The sequence below is a fragment of the Mobula hypostoma genome, chromosome 23 (assembly GCF_963921235.1).
Source record: "Mobula hypostoma chromosome 23, sMobHyp1.1, whole genome shotgun sequence".
Classification (NCBI taxonomy): domain Eukaryota; kingdom Metazoa; phylum Chordata; class Chondrichthyes; order Myliobatiformes; family Myliobatidae; genus Mobula; species Mobula hypostoma.
This window is the reverse complement of record NC_086119.1, coordinates 12,453,098-12,474,983: the sequence shown is the minus strand read 5'-3', so window position 1 is coordinate 12,474,983 and position 21,886 is coordinate 12,453,098. Positions and strand designations below refer to the sequence as shown.

Sequence of the window (21,886 nt, the reverse complement as noted above, 5' to 3'; positions counted from 1 at the left end):
GGCGCTTGTCAGCTGTGGTTGCCAGCTCGTCTAGGTGAAGGAAAACTCTGATCTCAAAACTCTGCTGCCTTGTGGCTATACCCATTCATGGGGAAGTCTTCAGGAGTAAACCCCGAGGAAAAATCCAGAGCTGGAGTCCCTAAGGCAGTCCTACGTTGAGTTGAGCACTGACTGGCAACTCCTGCGACATCGCTGGTGTCAAACTGTATGGGTCTCTGCTGTTCGTTTGTATTCATCAGCTGTGTGGAGAGGAGGAGCCTGCTGCACAGGCAACAGCTTGTTCTCCATATCGTACTGCCCTGGCTTGCATGTCACATAGACAGCTATAATGCAATATCCATGGTTGACCCTGACCAACGTAGGGCCTTGTAGTATTTACAGCTAAAAATTTATATATTGAGTAGGAACGTCCTTTTTTATATTGTGACCAGCTAGCAATAAAATCTACACTACTTGTGAATTTTATTTTTCTGGGAAAAGAATATTTTCTCTTTCCACTCCTCGTGAATACAATCTTACCTAGATTTCACGTTGAGCTTCAAAAAAAAATTGTGACCAGGTTATAGATGAGGCAGACAAAATTGCAGTATACTATTGATTTTTCTTTATTAATAGTGATAAATAGCCAAAGTTAAGTAGACATTTTGTTTCTGTGAAATGAGTAACATCTTAAAGTACATAAATATTTTGTTATACTCTACTCTTGCCAATAATGGTGTGTCCTGTTGAGAATCAGCTGTTTTCCTTCCTTGGTCATTGTTCAGTCCTCATTGCTAAGTGTTGGCTCGTGAATTCCTCCCTGGATTTAATAGCACCTATATACTCAGTGGTGGTGTAGTGGCATCCGCACCGGACTTCAAGGAGAGTGGTCCCGGGTTCGAATCTGGCCATTTCCTTGCACGCTTTCCATCCGTGCTGGGTTGAACGTCGAGCTAGCAACTCGGCCTCGTAAAAAAACAGACAAACGCTAAAGAAATGGCAGGGTTGCTGCCTGATGCGCCACAAGACGCGGAGAACAACAACAATATACTCAGGTATATTGGTAACACCAGGAATTCTGTGATTTGAGCCCTGAGATATAACATGGATCAGTGTTAAAATGCTGCATGTGACAGGTGCAGCCTTTTCTCTGAAATGTGGCTTTGTCAATACACTGAAATGGAGTCTATTGCCTCAGCTTTATGCTGTTGGTCAGACCTGACCAATGATGATTCCCAGGTAATTGAGGAAAAAACCATCTAGTTGAGCTGCTGCTTATTCTTGCCTGACCCTATCAAAGTATTAAGAATTGAGTTAAGGTAAAATTGTGAACTTGACTGTATGCTTGTAACCCTTTAAAATGTGTGTTGCTTATGACTTGATTGGAGTCCAGAATTTTTATTTATCTAGAGATACAGTATGGTACAAGATTCTTTCAGCCCGATGAGCTTGAACTGCCCAATTAAACCCATGTGACCAATTAACTTACGAACCTGATTAAGGGTTTCGGCCCAAAACGTCGACTGTTTACTCTTTTCCATAGATGCTGCCTGGCCTGCTGAGTTCCTCCAGCATTTTGTTTGTGTTGCTGTGGATTTCCAGCATCTCTGCAGATTTTCTCTTGTTTGTGATTTAATCTACTAACCTGGATGTCTTCGGACTGTGGGAGGAAACCGGAGCACCCGGAGGAAACCCAGCTGGTCACGGGGAAAATGTATGAAGTGGGAATTGAACTTGGGTCACTGGTGCTGTAATAGCGTTATGCTACCCTCATTATTTCATTATGATATGGCTGTTGGTTTGCCTTATAGGGACAAATTGTGAGTTTAGACTAATGGTTATCCTTAAGACTTCTCTGAACTGTAATTTGTTTGCATGTGTTTATCAGCGAATAGGAACTACTGAATTTTTCTCATTATTGGGGGCGACATGGTAGTGTAGCAGTTGGCATAACACAATTATGCAGGCAAACTGGGTTCCATTTCGCCACTCTCTGTAATGAGTTTGTATGTTCTCCCTATGACCGCATGGCTTTTTCCTCAGAGTGCTCTGCTTTCTTCTCACCTTCCAAAGACGTATGATTGCATGGATGAGATTGGGAGGCATAGGCTTATTGGGCTAGAAGAGCCTGTTACCATGTTATATCTCCTTAAGCCCATTACCTCTGCTTGGGCATGGGCTGCTGACAGCAGCTCACCAGAGTCCTCTGTCTCGGGCCAGTCTATCAAGCTGTCCCCAGGTGTAGCCCGTCTTCAAAGATCCTTCCTCTCCCAGGGATGGGGTCTTTGGAGCTTCTGTAGCTCTGGGTTTTTATGGGATGGGGTTGCTAACCCCATGCCCAAACCACCACCTCTCGCAGCCAGGCCTGGGACCATCCATGGCGGAGTTGTGCTGTAGCTCTAAATAAAATAAGGCCTTTTTTTCCTGCTGAAGTACATGTAACATAACTTGCTGTTTGGTTGGGGGGGGGTGTTGTTGGTTTCATGTCAAATATTTATCTTTCAACCAATAGATGAGATTATCTGGTGATTTGTGTGAGCTATCAGAATCAGGTTTAATATCACTGGCATTTGTTGTGAAATTTGCTAACTTTGCAGCAGCAGTACACAATATAGTGTTGGTGCATGGCCAGGTGGTTAAGGTGTCGGTCTAGTGATCTGAAGGTCGCTGGTTCGAGCCTCAGCTGAGGCAGCGTGTTGTGTCCTTGAGCAAGGCATTTAACCACCCATTGCTCTGCGATGATATCGGTGCCAAGCTGTATTGACCCTAGTGCCCTTCCCTCGGTGGCGTGGAGAAGGGAGATTTGCAGCATGGGCAACTGCTGGTCTTCCATACAACCTTGCCCAGTCCTGCGCCCTGGAAACCTTCCAAAGTGCAAATCCATGGTCTCATGAGACTAACGGATGCCTCTGATGATGACACAATATATGATAAATATAGAAAAAAAATTGAATTACAGTAAGTATATGTATATTAAATAGTTAAATTAAGGTAAGTAGAGCAAAAACAGAAATGTTAAAAAAAGGGTAGTGTGGTAGTGTTCATGAGTTCAATGTCCATTTAGAAATCGGATGGCAGAGGGGAAGAAACTGTTCCTGAATTGCTGAGTGTGTGCCTTCTGGCTTCTGATCTCCTTTCCAATGGTAACGATGAGAAGCTGCCATGTCCTGGGTGGTGACAGCCTTGATGATAGAATCCACTTTTCTGAGGCACTGCTCCTTGAAGATGTCTTGGATACCATGGAAACTCGTGCCCATGGTAGATCTGACTAATTTTATAACTCTCTACAGCTTACTACGATCCTGTGCAGTACCCCCCCCCCCGCAACCCCAATACCAAATTGGCTATTGTGTTTACTACACTATGACAAGGACTAAACAGCTTAGATTGAAGTCGGGTTGCATCACAGGGACATAACTTCATATGAGCAAATTCACAATAAAAACATAAACAAAACACTTTTTTTTTACAAGGAAACAAACACAGTTGGAAACGATGAACTCCTGAAGAACTTCAATGGGTGTAGAGGGCTTTCTGGTATCCTGAGGTCATGTGTGTGTTTGTCTTTCACTTTCCTGAACATCCTGCTTTGGAACAACACTCTCAGGCCAACTTTCACCTGGAGGGATGGAAACCATTGAATTTCAAGCATTTCTGTATTGCCTCCTTTACAAGGGTAGCACCCTAAAGTGCTACCCTTGGATACCATTTCCCCTAGTGCCAGATACCATTTCCCCTCTCTCATCCCCTCCTTCTCATCTCTAAACACCCCCCCCATGATCCATGTATTTTGATCATGTTACATTTCATTAATTGTCCAATATAGCAACCCTATTATTTACTCTTGCATTCACACTAACAATCTCTTCTCACCTGTCTGGGTGTGGGTAGGTGGGACAGTGGGAAAGGGGCTTGTTTTGGTGTTGTTTTGTTGCTTAGAGGAACAGTTATTACCTGACAACCATCAGGCCCCTGAACAGTGTAGATAACAACTCACATCAACTCTGAAATGATCCCACAACCCCCAGACAGTTTATGTTCTCGGTATTATTTATTTACTTATGTTTCTATTATTTTGCCAAATTTGTTTTTTGTACATTGGTTGTTAGTTAATCTTTCTTTATGCATGGGTTTTTCATAAATTCTATTGTTTTTTTATTTTTTGTTAGATGCCTGCAAGAAAATAAATCTCAAGGTAGCATATGATCTTATGTGGTAACATATTACTTCAGTAATAAATTTTACTTGGACTTTGATATAATCAAAAATATCTTTCCATTCCTCAATAAAATTGAAAGTTTGAGCTTACGGATTCAGTAAGAATAAATATCTAAGTATCAAACCTAACTCCTTGTCTCTCACCCTTTGCGTGCTTCTGATCCTATGACTCTCAGGGTAGTGTATGGTAATGTATACGTACTTTGATTTGATTGATTTGTGTTGTTCTGCTGAACAATGTGAACATGTTATGTTGGTGCTAGAATGTACGGCAACACTTGTGAGCCTCCCCCAGCACACCCTTGGATTGTGTTGGTTGTTTATCACAAACAACACATTTTACTGTATGTTTTGACATAGATGCGTGCGATAGCTGAATCTGAATGCGTCATCTACATCCAGGAGCGGCAATTGACAGTGGCTAGTTAATCTATCAATCTCGTTCTCTGATTTGCATGAGGAAACCCAGGTGGTCACAGTCAACTTGCAGCACCCAAGATCATGTCTCTGGAGCTGGCAGGCAACTCTGCCAACTGCTGTCTCACTGTGCTGACCACAAGTGTCTGCAATCTTTAATCATTTTATTTGCCATCTACCTGTGACTATGAATGTTTGATCACTCTGTGATTCCAGGTCCATCAGAGCCAACTTTGATAGGATCGTAAATTTAGAAAGAACTGTGGCCATTCAGATCTAGACAAGAGATGCCTAGCCAAATCCTGCCTTGCTGCTCCAGTTTCAACATAGGACATAGTACAGTATGGGCCCTTCGGCCCACGAGGTTGTGCTCATCTTTTAACGCACTCTAGGATCAGTCGAATCCCTCCCCTTCCCCATAGCATCCTCCATTTATTTTCTAACCATGTGCCCTCCTAGTTACCACAGCTCAAATGCACATCCTTTTTTTTCAAATGTTATGAGGAATAAACTTTTAAAATATTTCCAGAAAGGACCTCTGTACTTTAGAATTTGTCAAAAATGATTTTAATTAAACTATTTTAATTATTGCTCCTCTATCCTTTCTACCACACCCTGACTCCTTCCTATCCTGTAACTCTTTCGATTGGGAATGAGACTGAGATTGGTGTTTTCAGCTGATCACACAAATGACTTACTCATTTGACCTTTGCTGGACATTTAACTCCATTGCTGCCTGTGTTAGTGAAAATCATATTGGGTTCATATCATATCCCTCCCTTTTGCTGTCTTGTTATTTATTTCTCTTTTCTTTGATCTTGGGTCAATAATCATGCCAAGCCCAAGAGGATAATGGACAGGGAAGTCACCTTTTCAGGGATAGTTCAGCTTCCCTTACCCCCACCACTACCCTCTTTCTCTCACCCCCCCCACCACCCAATCCTCTTGTGAAGAAAATTTTAACCATTGTCCCTGATGGAGATACAGAGCAGAGCATTGGCAGAGGATTGCAGAGATGGAATGGAGTGCCTTGACATAGCACATAATGGAATGATTTTTCACTAATCAGCAGCCATCTCTAAGAGTTTAGGTTCATGACGAAGAAATGCCACTTGGAACTTGCAGAGTCCCATGCACATTTAATTTTTGGTCAGAAAGGTCACTGTTGAAACAGCCTTGGCAAATAACATTATATTGTTAGACCATAAGACAGGAGCAGAATTAGGCCATTCAGCCCATTGAGTCCACTCCGCCATTTCATCATGGCTGATCCTGGATCCCATTCAACCCCGTACACCTACCCCGTTACCATATCCCTTGATGCCCTGACGAACTAGGAATCTATCAACCTCTGCTTTCAATATACTCACAAACTTGGACTCCGCTGCAGTTTGTAGCAGAGCATTCCACAGATTCACTACTCTCTGGCTAAAAGAATTCCTCCTTTTTTCTGTTTTAAAAGGTTGCCCCTCAATTTTGAGGCCATACCTTCCAGTTCTAGATACCCCCTTCATAGGAAACATCCTCTCCACGTCCACCCTATCTAGTCCTTTCAATATTCGGTAGGTTTCAAAGAGATCTCCATGCATTCTTCTAAATTCCAGTGAGTACAGGCCCAAACTGCTAAATGCTCCTCATATGTTAACCCCTTCATTCCCGGAATCATTCTCGTGAACGTCCTCTGGATTCTCTCCAATGACAACACATCCTTTCTGAGATATGGGGACCCAAAACTGTTGACAATACTCCAAGTGTGGCTTGACTAATGTCTTATAAAGGCTCAGCATTATCTCCTTGCTTTTATATTCCATTAACCTTGAAATAAATGCCAACATTGCATTTGCCTTCTTCACCACACACTCAACCAGTGAATTAACCTTCTGGGAGTCTTGTATGAGGACTCTTAAGTCCCTTGGCACTTCTGATGTTTTAATTTGTTACTGTCACGCTGTGTTAATAGTGGAGAGATTGATTGTTAGGGAGTAGGAAAACTGTTCTGGGTTTTTTGGGTTTTTCCAGTTTCATCCAAATAATTAAGACTGTAAGATACAATTATGCCATTCAACGCATCAGGTCTGCTCTACGGTTCATTAATGGCTGATTTATTGTCCCTCTCAACCTGATTCACCTGCCTTCGGAAGGTATTTCACCACACGCCTGACATGCCTAGTAGTTTGATTTTAATTTAGTAATTTTTATAAGTTATAGCTGTAAGTAGTTGTGAGGGAGCTTTAACGAGCTAATATTTTCTGACTACACAAATAAAAAAAAACAACAAACTGGGAAACCCATTGCTGATCCTCATGATGAAACTTTTGCACTTGAATTGCCGCACGTTGATAGCTGTAGGAATAGGTACGCCTGTAGATTGCTGGCAAGCACTTTATGTACAGGTCATACTTTCCAATACACCATCATCAGGAGCAGGATTCTTTATTTTGCCATCCTGGGCTAATCAAGCCAGCTACTGTAGCCTCTCTACTTCCTTGGGTCACTGATGTGAACTCAATCTGTATGGCTCCAGTTCATGAGTTAATTGAGTCACACAGCACAGAAATGGGACCTTCAGATCACCATGTTTGCTGGCTGTCAAACATCTATAAATAGTAATCTCATCTTTCAATACTTGCCTTTGGCTGAATATACCGTGGTGTTTCCAGTGCTCATCTAAGCACTTAAGTATTGTGAGAATACTTGCCTCTTCCATCCCCCAGTTGAACCTTGCAGGTCAGATTTGTAAATTTGCCATTTTAGCAAACTGAGTCACTGGAGAACTAATTTCTCGCTTGTGTTTGGATTCCTTCAGATGCAAAAAGAAGTGATACTTAAATTAGAAATTAAATCCATAATTGTGAGAGAGTGCCCAAATTATGCGGATGATATCACTTGGAATCAAGCTTGACTTAACTCTAGCAGATTACTGATTACCAAACCATCATATCAAATAGGATACACTATATCCCAATAATCAAAACTGTTGTAATCCATGCTGAACTAACTTTGGATATACAAGGTCAAAAACTACTGCCAGTAATTTTTTTTGGTTTAAAGTAAGCTCAGTTTGATTAGAGGACATTATCCTTGTAGAAATTTGTTATGTGTGGCTTGTGTGAAAGGATGAAAATTCAGTGAGGATTTTACTAGTGATCGCTTTAATGGGAAATAATATGATGTTTTGATTAAACAACAGGAATTCTGCAGATGCTGGAAATTCAAGCAACATACATCAAAGTTGCTGGTGAACGCAGCAGGCCAAGCAGCATCTATAGGAAGAGGCGCAGTCGACGCTTCAGGCCGAGACCCTTCGTCAGGACTGCAGTCGACGCTTCAGGCCGAGACCCTTCGTCAGGACCTGACGAAGGGTCTCGGCCTGAAGCGTCGACTGCGCCTCTTCCTATAGATGCTGCTTGGCCTGCTGCGTTCACCAGCAACTTTGATGTATGTTGCTTGATGTTTTGATTAGTCAGGATGTCAAAGGTTACTGGGAGAAGGCAGTACAGTGGGGTTGAGAGGGAAAGTGTGCCACGGCCCCCGACCATTAACTGAAGGGTCTGTGGACCCCAGGTTGGGAAACCCTGCTCTATAGGCTAAGTAGCTTAATTTTGCTCCTGTGTCTAATGGTCTTAGGGGAAATGCAGATAATTCAGAATCAGGTTTAAAATCACTGGCATATGTCGTGTAGTATGTTGTTTTGCGGGAGCTGTATATTGCAATGCATAATAAAAACAATAAATTACCATAAGAAATATTGTAATATTGAAAAAGTAAATTAAGTAGTGCAAAAAGAGAGCAATAAGTAAAGAAAAAAGTGAGGTAGTGCACATGGGTTCATTGTCCATTCAGAAATCTGATGGTGGAGGGGAAGAAGCTGTCCCTAAAATGTGTGCATCTTCAGAATCCTATACTACCTCCTTGGTGCTAGCAATGAGAAGGGGGCATGTCTTGAGTGATGGTGGTCCCTAATGACAGATGCCACTCTTTTGAGGTAATTGGTGGAAGAGTTAATAGTGAGATTGGCTGTGGCTATGAATTCTTGCCACAGTTGAGAAATAATGCTTATGCATGCTGTAGCAATTTTTAGAAAGGTAGTAAATATAACTTGTTTATGTTTCTCCTTTGGCAATTACATTTGAGGGAAATTTCAGAAGCAATATTTAAAAGAGAAACTAAGAAAATTAATGACAATTTGTCAACATTTTCAGACTACAATGGAGAAACAAAGATTTGCTGATCAGATGAGCCGAGCGGAAATCTGCAGTATAATTATAAATAGAAAAGAATGATTCAAGACTGTAATCCAACCTCCGGGTTTGGATGACGTCCTCTGAACCTTAAGTCCTTTTTCTTAAACTATCCATTTCCTCTATTTAAAAAAAAACATTTTCTGATGTGAAGAATGGTTGAAATGTTTCAGTTGATGTTCATTCGACTGTATAATTGCACTTGATGCGGTTTTATTTGGATTTTCGAGCTGCTTTGGCTCAACTTAGGACCAGGAATTTGGAAAGAACAGCTGCAATTATATATGCGGGTTGGTTTGAGGCAACGTTTGAAACGTCGTCAATGAATTTTGGGCTACACGGCAAAATGTTCCTGGAAAAAAGTAAATATTCTGAATGCACTTCTTCAGAAAGTATGGTACTGAATGAAATGCAGAAGTCCTTCGCTGTGGATAAATATAACTTGACGCATTTGAGCCTAAGTAATTCCAAGCATGTTTCAATAAGTACAGGGATACCCACTACTGGCTGCAGGGCAGGGCCAGGGCACTTCAGGACATGATCAATGTCGAGTGCAGATGAGCATTTTGCAGTACCACAGAAAAACAAATACAGCATTAGGATGTATTGCTAGATTGGAACAATGTTAATGCTACTTAAGTTGTGTGAGAACCTGCCTAATTTGTCTAGTTTGATGCACTTGAGAATGATCAAATGCATTTTCTTTTGCAATAAACCCTGTTCTTTGTGTGATTAGAAGATGTTGAAGTAACTGAGAGTGTTCTACTGGAAAACTTGTCAGATGACTTGGGCTTTAGACATTTATGGGATTATATTGTGTAAGTGGATAGGTTATTTAAAGTAGATTGCAATTACGACTGGACTGCAAAGAGTGAGAGACAAGGAGTTGGGTTTGATACATAGATGTTTATTCTTACTAAATCCATGGGCTCTGAAACCTCCAAAGGAGAAGTAGAAGTTTTATTGAGGGAGAAGGATATTTAATTATAAAGTCAAAAGTAATATTTATTAAAGTATGTATATGCTACCCTGAAATTCATTTTCTTGCAGGCATTTATTCAGAAATTAAAGAAATACAATAGAATTTTTGAAAATCTATGTATTAAAAACAGCCAATGTGTAAAAGATAAATTGTGCAAATAAAAAATCTTGTAGAGTCATTGAAAGTGTGTCTCTTTACTTATTGAGATACAGCATGGAAAGATCCTTCTGGTCCTTCGAGCCATGCTGCTCAGCAATCCCCAATTTAATCCTAACCTATCGCAGGACAATTTACAATGACCAATTAACCTACCAGCCGGTAGGTCTTTGGACTGTGGGAGGAAACTGGAGCACCTGGGTCAATGAGAGAATGTACAAACTCCTTACAGGCAGCGGTGGGAACTAAACCAGGGCTAACCACTACACTGCTGAGCCATCCATTGGTTATGGAATCAGTTCAGGATGGTGGTGAATGACATTATCCACACTGGTTCAGGATACAAGGGAGAGAGTGCAGTTAGTGTTCATCGTGCTCAAATCTTCAACTGTTGTGGTTGAAGGAAACCAATGGTACTTTGAAATTGTTTAAGGTAGTTATTTCCCATCTCAGAAGAATTTTTAACAAGGGGCCTTGATCACAAATTTTAGGATAGCTACTAAGAGGGATTAGTTGGGTCATTGTTGAAATTCCATTGACTCCTATTGGATGAATTAGGCAAATTAAACTAAATTGATAGTAATCATGGTGGAGATGGTGTAATGGTGAAAGGCTGATTCTAAAATAAACTTGACAAATTGAAATTTGCAAAATAAAAAAAAAGTTTGCTTAGTGGTACAACAGTCACTTTTGTTGCCAATGCCCAGCCCCAGTAATGTGGTTTTGTTCTTGACCCCTGATGCTATCTGTACGGGGTTTGCACGTTGTCCTTTTCACTGCATAGGGTTCTCATGGCTACTTAAGATTTTCCCCCCAACTTTCTAAAGACTTAATGGCTTAATTGCGTATAGTATATTGCCTCTTGTATGTTTGGTGAGTCAGAAGAATTGGGAGTTGATGTTAAATGTTACAAAAGGTTACAGGGAAGAAGGCAATGAACTGGAACTGATGATAATGGTCCGAGCTGGCATTGACTTGATGGGGTGAATAGCATGGATACCATATCAATAAGTACACAGAATAGGAGGTAGTGTGTATGTAGTCCATTCTCAGGCAGAAGTGTGTTGGAAAACATTTCAATGTCTGCATTGGTACTGACAGATTTATATTGCAGTTGTACAGATTTTAAAGATTCAAAAGTAATAGTTAATACTTTTGATGTTTTGAAGAGGGAAATGTATTGGAAGAATGATAAATTTGCTTACTGCAGACTTGCCTGAGGAATGAGAAAAATGGAGGGCTATGTGTGAGAGAGAAGGGTTCGACTGATCATGGAGTAGGTTAAAGGGTCAGCACAACATTGTGGGCCAAAGGGCCTGTACTATTCTATGACTCGTCTTTAGTGGTGCTGAACAAGGGATGATAATTATCAGGATGTTGGGTAATTCCCACGGAGAAATGATTAATATATGCTTTTATTAGCCAAGGGATAGAAAATGAAATGTAATGCTGGAGCTGTTTGACCACAGCTGGATCCTGGCAGAAAGTTCTGGTCATGATATTGGAGAAAGGATGTATTAGCACTAGAAGGATTCAGGTAAGGTTTCTAAAGATGTTGTCAGAGCTGGAGAGGTTTTGTTATGGGGAGAACTGATCTTGGCCTTAGCTGCACTTTTATTGAATGTTCATCAACTCCTTGAATCGTCATAGACCAAAAATTTACCTATTTCAACCTTGAAAATGTTCAATGATTCATCCCCCACAAATTGTGTCTCTGTTTCTCAAGTTCACAGTACTTTGAGAAAAGAAATTTCCTTTTGTCTATCTTAAATAGGTAACCCACCATTCTGAAACTGTAGTCCCCATTTCTCCATGAGAAGAAATATCCACTCAGCATCTACTTTGCTCTTGACAAACCCTACTGTAAAGATTTAAAATTCAATGATTAAAAGTTGAACCAACTTTGCTCTCATGACCAGCTTCATCTCCAGAACCCAACTAAGAAATTATTTTCTGAATTGCCTCTTAGACACCTTCCTCCTTAAGTAAAGGGGCCAAAGCTAGAGTGAGAGCAATACAGCAATGCATACAAAATTGTGGAGGAACTCAGCAGGCTAGGCAGCATCTAGGAAAAGAGTACAGTCAACGTTTCTGGCCAAAAACCCTCGGCAGGACACCTTGCTCAGATTTCCAGTATCTGCTGATTTTCTCTTGTTTGTGATTAGAGCAATACAGCACAGATAAAAGCCCTTTGGGCCAACAAGTTAATGCAAACCATGGTGCCTACCCAGCTAGTCTTCATTTCCTGCATTCGTTCCATGTCCCTCTCAGTTCTGTCCTCCCGTGGACCTATCCAAATGCATAAGTAATACTCTCAAGAGATTCTGCAGTTCCACAAAATATCGGAGGAACTTAGCAGTTCAGGTAGCTTCAATGGAGTGGAATAAATAATGTTATGGACCATCAGGACTGGAAAGGAAGGGGGAAGAAGCCAAGATAAGAATGTGGAGGGTGAGAAGGAGTAAAAGGCGAGAAGGTGATAGGTGAGACCAGATGAGGGGAAGGTGAGTGGGAGAGGGGGAATGAAGTGAGAAGTTGGGAGGTGAGAGGTAGAAAAGGTATAACTGGCAACTTGTTCCATATACTCTCCACCCTGTGTAGAAACTGTTACCCAGCCTCATATCTGTGCTCCCTACATTTAGATTCCTCTACCCTGGAGAAAGACTGTTACTATCCACTTCCTCAGCCTAGCAATTTTAAACACTTCTATAAGGACGCCCTTATTCTCCTATGTTCCATGGAAGACAGACCTAGCTTGACCAACCTCTCCCTACAACTCGGGCCCTCTAATTTTGGCAGCATCCTGGAATCTTTCGTGCACTTCCTTTCTGTTCAACTTCACCTTTCCAACAACAGGGTGACTAATACTGCAGACAGTACTCCAAGTGTTGTCTCACCAATGACATACACAACTGCAACATAATGTCTCAGCTCTTATGCTCAATACCCTGCCCGAAGGCCAGTGCACAAATCTTCTTTTTCACCACCATCTACCAGTGATGTTGCTTTGAATGAATTCTGTACTTGACCACAAAGTTCCTCAGTTCCCATACACTCCCCAGTACCATTCCTGCACTGGTCTGACCTTACTTCTCTGTATTGAAATCCATTTGCCACTCCTCAGTCCACTTCCCTAATTGACCAAGATCCCCCTGTAATCTATGGTAACCTTCACGATCAACACCACCTCCTTATTTTGTGTCATCTGCAAAGTTACTGATCATGCCTTGTGCATTCACATTTAAATTACTTTCATAAATAACATTACAAATGTGTCAACACTGACTCCTGTGGTACACCACTAGTCACCAGCCTCTATTCTGAGAAAAAGCCTTCAGCCACCACTGTCTGCTTCCTAGCTCCAACCCATTTTTCAATCCACCTAATTGGCCCTCCCTGGATTCCACTGGACATAACCTTCAAAGATCAGCCTTTCATCAGGGACCTTGTCATATGCCTTACTAAAATCAAAATGGACAATATCCACTGCCCTATCATCATGTATGTTTTTGGTTACTTCAGGAAAATAAATGAAAAGGTTAGTCAAGCACAATTTCCCATGCACAAAGCTCTACTGACTCCACTTAAACAGACTCTGCCTATCCAATGCTGGTCGATCCTACCCCTCAGAATTCCCTCTAGTAATTTCCCCATTACTGATGTCAGGCTGATCAGCCTGTTGTTCCCTAGCCTGTCCTTGTTACCCTTTTTATACAATGGAAAAACAGTCACCTTACAATCTTTAGTAACTTCACTAGTGTGGTTAACAGTGAAGCAAATATCTCCACAAGGGCCTCTGCAAGTTCCTCTCTAGCCTCCCACAAAGTTCAAAGATGTATTCAGTCGGGCCCTGGGGATTTATCCACCTTAATGTGCCACAGGTTGCAAATACCTCCTCCCTTATAATATGAATGTCCTCCAAAACATCTCCACTTGTTTAGCCAATCAGATCTGCCTTTCCAAAGTTCCTGTTTGCACTTTGTCCACCTGGACCACTGACTCACACCAAAACCCACGGAGTCATAATGACTGCCCTACTTGACCCAACTTTTTTATTGGCTGCTGTATATTAGTCAGTCATGATTAGCTAACAGTTATTTGACTTGTATTAAAGTGGTGTGAAGTGAAACTTGTAAGCAAGCACCATGACATTTTTAAACTCTCCTCAGAATCACCAGCATATGTTGTAAAATTTGTTGTTTTGTGGCAGTAGTGTATTGCAGTACATAGTAATAAAAACCATAAATTACAATAAAAAATATAAAGAAATTAGTAGTGCAGAAAGAGAGATTAAAAATACAGAGGAGGTGTTCAAGGATTCATTGTCCATTCAGAGATCTGATGGCAGAGGGGAACAAGCTGTTCCTGAAATGTGTGTTTCTTCAGGCTTTTGTATTACCTCAATGGTAACAATGAGAAGAGAGCATGATCTGAATGGTGGAGGGTCTTGAGGATGGATGATGCTTCCTGTGACAACGCTTCATGTCGACGTGCTCAACGGTGGGGAGGGCTTTGCCCATGATGGACTGGGCTGTATCCACTACTTCTTGTAGGATGTTCCATTCAAGGGCATTGGTGTTTCCATACCAGACTGTGATGCAGCCAGTCAATTTACTCTCCACCACACAACTGTATAATTTCATTAAAGTTTTAGATGTTATGCCAAATCTTCTCAAGCTCCTAAGGAATTAGAGATGCTGCTGGCTTTCTTCGTAATTGGACTTGCACATTGGCCCTGGACAGGTCTTCCGAAATGATAACACTGAGGGATTTAAAGTTGCTGCCCCTCTCCACCTCTGACTGGCTCATGGACCAATGGTTTCCTTCTGAAGTCAATATCAGCTCCTTGATCTTGCTGATGTTGATTCAGGGTTGTTGCTGTGGCACTACTCAGTCTGATTTTCAGTCTCCCTCCTGTATGCTGACTTGTCACCACCTTTGATTTGGCCTATGACAGTGGTGTCATCAACAAACTTGAATGTGGCACTGGAGCTGTGCTTAGTCACACAGTCGTAAGTGTAAAGCGAGTAGAGCAGGAGGCTGAGCACAAAGCCCTGTTGTGCACCTGTGCTGATGGAGATTGTGGAGGAGACGTTGTTGCCAATCTGAACTGACTGGGGTCTGCAAATGTGGAAATCGAGGATCCAATTGCACAATTGAGGCCAAGGTCTTGAAGCTTATTGATTAGTTTTGAGGGGATGATATTAAATGTTGAGCTGTAGAAGATAAAGAGCATCCTGATGTATGCATCTTTGCTGTCCAGAGATGAGGAGCCAATGAGGTAGCATTGACTGTGGACCCGATGCTTTGTAATTGCATCAATATGTTGGGCCCAGGATGGATCCTCAGATGTTGGCACCCAGGAACTTGCAACTTGTATACTTGACAGGTTTTCATAGGCACACACTGTGCAGATGTTTGGCATATTAAGCATAGCACCTTGTTTTTTTGCTCCGTGAGCCTGTACCTCATGCAGACAAACTTGTCATGAGAAGCTAGAGTTTCTTCTGGAATTGCTGGTTAATGAGGCTTGGCACGAATTGCCTAACTATAAAGTTGCCTGCAGATTGATGCCTTGAAATGCCAGGGTGAGTCAACAGTAGCTCTATTTCTTAAGCTTCCTGAGGAAATGTCCAGCACTTCATAAAATTACTTAGAGTTGAGGTATTCAGTTTCACTGTGCACACTGTGGTAATTGTGCAGAGACTCTGTAGAAAGGTGGAGTGCAATAGGCTGAGCTGAAATATAATGTTGAGGACACCTGAGATAGGTTATTAAAACCCTTCGGATGACACGAAACTTATAATAAGGAGGTTCTTTTGTGTTTGCTATACAAGCAATGTGGTTGGCTTTGATTGTACATGTATTTCTGAACAGAATTCTTTAAATACAATTTTTTTTCTTTGCATTTTAGAGCAATTGAAGTTGTAGATGCTCATTGATATACTGACACATAATTTATTTATTTAGGGATACTGCATGGAACTGACCCTTCTGGTCCAACAAGTCGCACCACCCAGCAGCCAACCTATCTAACTCTTAATCACAGGACAACTTACAATGACCAATTAACCTTCTAACCGGTATGTCTGTGAAATGTGGGAGGAAACCCAGGCGGTTAAGGGGAGACTGTACGAACTCCTTGCGGACAGCAGTGGGAGTTGAACTCAGGTCATTCTAGAAAATAGTGAAGCGTAGCTTAATCTTCCACAAGTAAACTGCTGATCTTTGAATAATGACCAGAATTAGGTGTATTCCACCTGCCCATTTCAGTGTGGAAAAACTTGTACCTCTGGTTCCTTTTAAAAACTCTTATTAGAATCACTGACGTAGGTTGAGAAATTTGTTGCTTTGCGGCAGCAGTACAGTGCAATACATAAAATTACTTTTAGTTACATAAGAAATATATAGAAATAGTGCCATGGTATTCATGGACTGTTCGAATGGCAGAGGGGAAGAAGCTGTACCTTATCTGTTGAGTGTGTGTCCACAGGCTCCTATACCCTGATGGTAGTAATGAAATATTCCTGTAAGCATGCAGTACTATCTTTCTCAGAGTTGTTGTTTTGTATCTTAGTATGTGGACGATAAAGCTGTTCCTAAAGCCTTGAGTGTGCATCCTCAGGCTCCTGTACCTCCTCCCTGATGGTAATAATGAGCAGAAATGAGACTGCACTGCATTTTTACAGGAAGATCCTTGGGAGTTGTTGGTTATGTCTCTTGATATGTGGACTATGAACCAAACTACCCTCCCTGCTGTCAATGAGTAACAGATTGGATGATTTGGTTTTCTTTTTGTTGAAGTTGCCCTAGGGAGGAACGTTGGCTGGAAGAACGACAATTTGTCTTAGCAAGACAATAACAAGGCATCATTTCAGCATGTAGGTAGCAGTGATTTTTAACACTGTTGTGTAAGACTAATTAATAAGGAAATTAGTATATTAATAGATATATTAGTACAAGTAAAAGTTTGTGGGGTCAATGCGAATTGGCAGTCATGTTATCTACAACTTAAGCTGCTTCAAAAATAGTTCAGCCGTTCATCTCTGTTCAGTCCTGTTAATGAGAAGCTTCAAATATTTGGGAAGTAGTTTCAAGTTGGGTTTTCTAATTAATGGCGGGGGGGGGAGGAGTGGGGGGGGTGATAGTATTTTCTCATTGAACTATCACTCCAAGTCTATGTTCCACCCTATGTGTGTCATCTCATCAAGGCTACTATCCTTGTATCTTTTGAATCTTTATATAGTTCTGGCTTTTGACCATCTTTGTTTACTCACTTGCTGGACTGAATGTAGAATTCCCTTATAAATCTGCCTTTTTTTTTTTACTCTCATTCCTACTTTAAGATGTTCCTGAAAATCTACCTCTTTGATCAAGCTTTCAGTCATCTGCCCTAGTATGTTTTACATGGCTCAGTATCTAATTTCCATAGTCACAGAATTACACAGCATAGAAATTAGCTGTTCAGCACAATCTGTCCCTGCCAACCAAGCTGCCTACCTGAGCTAGTCCTAATTGGCTTCTATCTCTCTAAACCGGAGGTTCCCAATCTGGGGTCCACGGATTGAAAAGTTTTAGAGCAGGTGTGCATGGCATAAAAGAGGTTGGAGACCCCTGCTCTAAACCTTTTCAATCCTGTCCAAATGTCTTTTACAGATTCCATTTGCTACAGTTTGCTCTTGCATCTTGTTCCACATGTTCACCACCTTCTGTGAAAATGTTGCCCTTTGGATCGCTCTTAAATTTTTCTCCTCTCTCCTTATATCCATGTCCTCTAATTTTAGACTCCCTAACCCTGAGAAAAAGACTGTGACTGCCCACCTTATCTATGCCCCTCATAATTTTATATACCACCTATAAGGTCACCTCTCAGGCTCATGCCTACCTCTCCTTGTAACTCAAGCCCTTCAATCCCAGCAATATCCCAATGAATCTTTTTTCATCCCTTTTAACTTAATGACATTTTTTCTATAGCCGCTCCATGTCTCTCACAATAATTTGTACAGTTTCAACAAGATACCCCAATTCCTATACTCAGTGCTCTGACCAATGTAGGCAAATGTGCCAGATGTCTTCTTCACCACTCCTTCTACCTGTGTCTCCACTTTCAGAGAAGTGTCTTTCTTCTCTGCAACAATCTTCAGGGCCCTAGTATTTACTGTGTAAGTCCTTTCCACTTCCTCAGTTAATCCAGATACTTTTGTAACTGTAAGTAACCTTCATTGTCCACTCCATCACCACTTTGCTGTCATCTGCAAACTTACCATGGATACAATATTACTATCAAAATCATTAATGTAGATGACAAGATGACAACCTCTCTTCGTAACTCAAGCCTTTCAGTCCCAGTAATATCCTCATGAATTATTTTTTGGACCAGTCCTTGTGACACACCACTGGCCACAGACTTCCAAGCTCCAACTCTCCACTCCCACCCTCTCTCTCCTTCCATCAAATCTACAAACGTTTGTATTTTGTATCCAACTGGCTAGCTCACCCTGGGTCCTGTGATCTAGCCTACCAGGCATACAGGACCTCTTCAAAGGCCTTGCCAAAGTCTGTGCCGACAACAATTGCTGTCCTATGCTTGTCAATCTTTTTCATAACCTCTTCAAAAAAAATTCAATCATATTTGTGAGACATGATTTTCCACCAGAAACCATGCTGACTGTTCCTTATCAGAAACACAAGAGATTCTACAGATTCTGGTCCTCACCTTCAACAATTGCTCCTTCCACTTTCTCCAAACTCAAGGGGTAGCCATGGGCACCTGCGTGGGCTTCAGCTATGCCTGCCTTTTCATTGGCTATGTGGCACAGTCCATGTTCCAAGTCTTCCCTGGTAATGCTTCCGACTCTTTCTGTGCTACATTGATGACTATATTGGTGCTTTATGGACCTGAGCTGAGCTCGCCAACCTTTCTTCCAAGTTCCACCCTGTTCTTGAATTCACTTTGTCCATTTCTGACACCCCTTTCCCCTTTCTTGATCTCTGTCTCCACCTCTGGAGACAAACTGTCTACTGACATATTTCATAAACTTATCGATTTCTACCTGTAAAAATGCTGTTCACTTTTCTCAATCCCTTTGTTTCCAGGATGTGGCTTTCCTTCCCAGGGCACCAGAGGTGTCTGTTATTGATGCTGCCTTCACCCACATGTCCATTTCCCAGACATCCATGCTCACCCCATCTTCCTGCTGCCGTAACAGGGATAGAGTTACTCTTGACCTCGCCTACCAACCCTTGATTCTCTACATGCAAGACATCATTCTCTGTAAATTTCACCATCTTCAATGGGACCCTACCACTAAATACATCTTTGCCTAGAAATAATTCAGAAGATGTGTAGCTCGATTGCTTGATGGTTGGGTTGAGTTGTTTTCCAATCTTGGCATTTCACTTGCAAACGTTTTGTCACCATGTGAGGAGACATTATCAATGCCCTGTTGATTGTGATGTGTCTTCCAAATGCTTTGACACACCACAATCAGCAGCACACTGTTTAAATAAGTGTGCAGAAATAGAAACAAAAAAGTCATGAGGTCGTCTTCATGGGTTCAGAAATCAGATGGTAGAGGAGATGAAGCTGTTTCTGAATCGATGAGTGTGTGCCTTCCAATTCACTCCATAGATGCTGCCTGACTTGAGTATTTCTTGTATTATTTCATATATCCATCATCTGCATTTTTGTTAATTTTCAATTTGAGGCACTTTGTGAATTGAGTTAAATTAGCTTTAGAATTTTTCTTGACTGAAAAGGCAAATTTACTCATCATGGTGGCCGGTTGGTCTTGACGAAATCACTGACAAGCTTGTTAAGCTATATGCAAAATACATGCAAAATGCTGGAAGAACTCAGCAGGTCAGGAAACATCTATTGAAAGGAATACAGAGTCAATGACTGCAAAGGAAGGGGCAAGAAGCCAGAATGAGAAAGTGGGGAAGGGGAAGGAATACAAGCTATAAGGTGATGGGAGAAGCCAGGTGAGTGGGGAGGGGAATGAAGTAAGAAGCTGGGAGATAGGTAGAAAGGCTAAAGAAGGAATTTGATAGAAGAGAAGAGTAGACCATAGGAAAAAGTGAAGGAAAAGTGGTTCAGAGGGAGGTGTGATACACAGATAGCTGCTGTTCTGTATCAATTCTGAAAATACCGTTTGTTTGAATGTAGCTCTTGCGGGACCCCTTGCTTAATGGCATTGGTCCATGACATAACAAAGGTTGGGAACCCCTGCAATAGAGCTAGAATAACTATGTTATAAAACATTGTTTCTTAATTCTATCTGATCAACATACTGCCATAACCTATGCTAGTGGTTCCCAAACTTTTTTGGGTACTGCCCCCTTGGCTCCCAGACCACATCCCTTTCCGGCCATTATACAAAGTCTATAAAGAATTTTGCTTCACAATGCACAGTGAAAGAAAATAGGAACTGAAAATTCAAAGCAGTGACAAATAATTTCAAAAATTATTCATGTCTATTTAAAGCTACAAATAAATTTGTTTCTTTATTTAATTACAGTAAAAACAATTTTCTTTGAAAATTTTAGAGCATACGTTAGTAGTCCTACTATTCACTACTTCATTGCCTTTTCACCTTTCAATGAGATGATTGAGCTTGGTGCAGTGATATCAGCTTTTAAACATCAGGTGGAATGTCACTTTGAAGGAGTCTCAGATCCCCACGTTCAGTAATTTGCAGTGTGTTTCGTTGCTTTGAAGGAAGTTGGGCAACTCCACTGAAACCATGGTCCACTAAATATAATGTTGGAAAGACATTACAGAACATCTTGACCTTTTTCCGCAGTGCTGGATAGCATTCAGAGATTTCTTTCTGCAACCAAATTTTTTGATATGTTCTTGGACCTTGGCTTCAGCTCAGTCATTTTGTAGTGAGATCAGTTCTTCCTCCATTCTTCCTGTTAATTCATCATTACAAGTATTCAGGAGTGGATTTATTACCCAATTTGGAATTTGGATCATGAGAAGATCTTGAAATATTTCTGACATATCTTCATGCAACTCACCAAGGTGGGCACAGTATACTTGAAGATCATTATCTGGTATTCTTTTTCTTCCAACTCTGAGAGGCTTGGGAATTCTTGTGATGGCCAATGTTGCATTTAAATAGGGTTAACTTGGACAGAAATGTGGAGATGACTGATTTGACTTTAATAAGGTTCACATTATTTCCTTGCAATTGAAGATTGGTTTCATTAAACTTTGCAAATAATTCCGACAAATAAGCAATGTCATGCCTAATATTCTTAAGCTGATTACTGAACAAAACATTTGAGGTTTCAAAAAATTTCAAGGTTTCATACAGTTTCAAAAACACATAAAAGCATTTCAAGCAATTCCCTTTTGAGAGCTGTCTGACTGCTGTGTGCAACAGCAGGTGTTCAAGCTGTTCATCATTCTCAATACGAAGCTCTTGAAATAGTCAAGAATTGAGAACATGGGACTTGATTTTTTTTACTGCTCTTGTAACAGAATTTAATAATTTGTGCAGCTGATCATTTAGCTTTTTTTGCAACAAGATGTTGTCTGTGTAGGGTCATATGATTGGTGGAAACGTGCATAATTCACTATGACTGACATTGATTTGGGGTTTCACTTAGAGGATGGTCAGATGTGATGACGTAATTACATGAAGGGTTCTAGCGTGCTTTATGTTCAGGTTTTGAGTTCAATAAAATGTGTTATGTTTTTTTGAAACAAAATGCCTCGCACAGTTTTATTTGTGAAAACCTACATCTGTGAATTACACAATAAATGATAAATGTGTTGGGTACCTAACAAAAAAGTAATAACCCCACTGTGACGCCCTAACAATGATGGTGCCCCATTGTTGCACAAGCAGAAATGTTGGTGAGCAGGATGTCTTTCTCTATG

The 21,886-nt window shown here is 41.0% G+C and overlaps 1 protein-coding gene across 8 annotated transcripts in view; it reads left to right on the top strand.

Moving 5' to 3' along the window:
* nf1a (neurofibromin 1a) overlaps positions 1 to 21,886 on the top strand; it is a 385,105-nt gene that overhangs the window by 16,094 nt on the left and 347,125 nt on the right. The window contains exon 1 of one of the 8 annotated variants that reach the window (XM_063031793.1): positions 16,552 to 16,874. The exons of the other annotated variants lie outside the window; for them this stretch is intronic. The gene's annotated coding sequence lies outside the window, so the exon portion shown is untranslated. Of the gene's footprint in view, positions 1 to 16,551; positions 16,875 to 21,886 lie in introns of those variants that run through there. 8 annotated transcript variants of the gene reach the window in all.